This window comes from Sinocyclocheilus rhinocerous, unplaced genomic scaffold (genome assembly GCF_001515625.1).
Source record: "Sinocyclocheilus rhinocerous isolate Xijiao unplaced genomic scaffold, SAMN03320098_v1.1 scaffold241, whole genome shotgun sequence".
Taxonomy (NCBI): domain Eukaryota; kingdom Metazoa; phylum Chordata; class Actinopteri; order Cypriniformes; family Cyprinidae; genus Sinocyclocheilus; species Sinocyclocheilus rhinocerous.
In genome coordinates, this window is record NW_015659312.1 from 1992920 (window position 1) to 1997091 (window position 4172).

Sequence of the window (4172 nt, forward strand, 5' to 3'; positions counted from 1 at the left end):
GTTGGGTTAGTCCATATTTGACCCAAAGTTGGGTTGAAACAACCCAGCATTTTTAAGAGTGTAGTAAATAAAACTTTTTAAACTTTTAAGTTTTCGAGTGTTGTACTTGTGTAACGTTTGGCTCCTCGGATGTACCAAATGAATACTGTTGTTTCATGTTTGTTGCATTTGTTGTATATAAAAATGTTTCCCCCCAAATCTCTCATTTGCATTTTCCAATTTTTGGATAGGAAATTCAAATTTTTATTCAAGCTAGGTGTTGACAGTATGCATTCACAAACCAAAGGGACCCATATAAGAACCATTATAATGACCAGAATGTTTAAAATTGTACTAATGAACTGATGAATTTAGAGCAAAACAGAAGTTATTAATCCTGCTATTCATGTCATTTGAACTCTCTTTGCTAAGAGTTGATTCAAGAACACATTTCTGCTGCAGTTAGGGAAGTAAGACTTTTAGCTATACCTTTTTTTTTTATAACTAACAGTGTAGATTTAACCCCACCCACCCCCCACCCCCAAGTCTTTACACAGACTAAACACCGCATATGAAATCTTTTTTTTTTTTGGTACAAATTGTATTTTTTATTTTGTATAAGTGGTGAGGCAAAACATATTTTGACTATTCTTAAACATCAGTAACATATTTTGTGCAAGTCTAGTTCCACTTGTTTATCAATAAAGATAATTCTGTATTCCCATTCTAAGGCCTTGTAATTGTTGAATTTATTTTTCATGCAACCAAAGTTATTGTTTTTATGCATGCAAATATTGGTAGACATTTCTTTGACCTTATTTCAGGCTATGCTAAATACATGCATTCCCCTAGTCTTTAAAGACCTTAAATTTTGTTGCAATAATTGTGAAGATTTTACTTTTTTATCATGAAGAATCAAGGACAAATCGGTGTTCATTTTCTCATTGACAGGTTTTGAAAAAAATATGGTCAAATAAAATACACTGTATCTTAATAAAAATTATTTTAAGTTTTGAAAACCTGTGTGATGTAGGGTTGGGTATTGTTCAGGTTTTTTACGATACCGGTGCCAAATCGACACTTTTAAAGTGGTATCGGTGCCTGAACCGATACTTTCAAAAAAGAGCCACAAAACTACGGTCGATGACATTAAAGAATGTTTTTTTTTATTAAAAAAAATATATATATCTGTAAATTAAACAATATATTAAAAGTTTAAATTGTACAGAAATAAAATATAAGTAAATACAAAACACAACAAATTTTACATAAGTTCAGTAAACCTAAGCCACCTAACCCAACTGCAAAAAATTTAACACTAAATAACAGTTACAGTAGGCTACTAATAACAGCAAAGTAGTCTGTATTCTTGGCAGGGATGCAACAATAGACCACGGTTTAACACATACCTTGGTTTTTAAACCACGGTTTTCGGTTCGGTTCGGTTCTGATGGCTTGGCACATAATTTTTTTTTTTTTTACAAATTGCAATTTAAAATGTAATTTTTAAAACAAATTAACCCAAAAAAATCCTTTACACTTGAGTAAAACATGGATATACATATATGTCTACTATTTCTTTTGAGAGAAGTATTATTTTTCCTATTTTTACCCAAAGGACGGATTGGCCATTACTGAGGGCTATAAACTAGAGATGCGCGGATCCGCTGCTTCAAACAAATTATCCACACACCTTTATTTTTCTCTGATTTAGACATGGACGTCGGAAGCAATGAAAATGTGGGTGGGTCCAACATAGTGTTAGTATAACTGTTATTCAATGCTGCAACAAAGACTATGATGCCTTTAAAAGCAACAGGCGAACAAATGATGAGAATTCAGTTTAATAGCAGCTAGTTTAGTGGCAGTAGCCAATGTGAGCACACAGCCAGACCCACCTGAGTGGCAGATATGCTACAATGCTTTGTTTATCTTGCTGTGTAGGGAGAGTGCAGCAGGCGCGAGTACTGAAAACACGGAATGGAGTTTAATTTATATGGACTCTGAATGAGCCAAGCGGAATGGATTTGAGGAAGCAGCAGTATGGAAATCAAGGCTGTAGCTAAAATGCAGAATGGAGTTTAATTTATTAGGGCATTCCTCAATTGGAATGGATTTGAGTGGTAGCGCTCTGAAAAGTGAACAAACTTATGCGCTGAATTGGAGATGGTAAAAGTGAGTGGGTTCAATATAATTGGTCTTAAAAAGTGGGTGGGTCTTGTCCCACCCACATACAATGGCTCCGATGCCCATGGATTTAGATATCCGTCTCGACCCGCACCCGATCGCCACATTACAATTATTCAAATTCTTAGTTTTGCATGATGATATGATGAATAGATGGCTCATTTTTAACAGCAGATTCAGTTATGTTAAAGCTGGTCTGCGCATCACTGCACACTTCTGTGGTGCATTATGGCTCTGACACGGCCACCAAAGCTGATCGCTGCCACACAATGCTTTAAAATTATGCTTATGCTTATACCTGCTGCGCTGCTTCGCTTAAGATAAGTGCTTAGTGTATTTTTGACCGATGCCGCGTCAAAGCCGCACATTATTAGAAAATTGAGGATGTATTTTAAACGACGAAAAAACAGCTACAAATATTTTATCCTTGTCGTACATAACTAGACTTTTAAGTGTATTAACTTGTAGGATACAGCACACAACATAGCAATAAACACAATTAAACCGGAGAAAATGCCAACTAACCCATGATACAACCCCAAAAATCAATACAAAACGAGTTTAGTTATTATAATAATAATAATAATAAAATCCAGTTGCTTCGCTCCTGGTGTGAGTTCGCACCGCGTGGAGGATGGAACAAAACCTCGTCGGAGCCATAAAGGGGTAACGGTAACATAATAGGCTGTTCCCTTTCGATACTTCACTTCGTACTGCGTCGCTAGACGCTACGGGAAACTCCTTTTCTCCGATTTACTGAAGCCTTTTTTTCAATCACAGCAGTGCTGAGGATTGGTCGGGCTCCATTGCTGACCCAGCCCCCTTGCCGTCTGCAGAGCCGATCGACGCCAGGGTTGGTACGGACACCGAGCTCATCCGTGTCCTATCAAAAGCCGTCGAGGAGCTCGGATTGGAGTGGTCTTCGCCTGAAGAGCCCACTCGCAGCCGCCTAGACGAGTGGTTTCTGCCGGGACGCCGCCAGACCCCTCCTCAGCGAGCTGCGCCCTTCTTCCCAGAGGTTCCCAGAGCTCGTTTACGCTCCTCTGTCTCTCACGCCCTCACTACAGTCAACGGCGCTGCACAGAAGGGCTACGATAAGTTGCCTCCTCTGGACGAAGCAGTGGCTGCACACCTCCCCGGTCACCCCCACTGGCCTTTTCGGACCTGCTGTGGAAGGGTTCGTCAAGCGTTTCACGGCTGCACAGAAGTCGTCCCAAGCCATGCGACACTTCCTGCCGAAGCGTTCCAGTTCTGCAGCTGCTGCCAGTCGCCCCAAGCCGGCGCCGACTCAACAGCCAGTTAAGACTACGCCTCCTGTGACTCAGCCCTCTGCACGGCCTGAGCCCAGGCAGCGCTCGCGCTCTGCAAAGCGCCACCCTTTCCCGAAGCGCCAGGGACCCCGGCCCAAGATTGTGCTGGACCCTGCGCCTCAGAAGCCATCTTGATCCCTCAGGAAGGAAGAGGAGGGGGCAAAGTCTCGTTGTGGCTGGACCACCCCCCAAACTGCCTCGTATGTGTTCCCAGTCGCCCCGTCCAGTTCCGGGTGCTGGGAAAAATGTGTTTATTGCATGCAAAGGGCCCGTTCTAGCGCCCAAGTGTACAACCGCTGTGATAGCGGACAAAATAAAACACAAACATACTCAAAAAGAGAGCAAATTTCCTCTTCCAAACACGGCGAGCCCCGGGTCCCTTCACAGCGACCCACCGCCCGAACCAATTCAACCCTTTGCCACAAGGACCGAGGCCTGGCAGGCCATCCCCGGCGTGTCAAAGTGGGTTATGGGGATTATAAAACGAGGTTATCTACTCCAATTAGCTCAAGAACCCCCGCGCTTCTGCGGTGTGATCCCCACCTTAGTAGGGAACACGAACGCTCACGTTCTTCGTTCCGAGGTGGCTGTGCTGCTGGCGAAACGGGCCATAGAAATCGTCCCGCCAGCTCAGAGCGAGTCAGGCTTTTACAGCCGCTACTTCCTCGTCCCCAAAAAGGATGGCGGCCTCAGGCC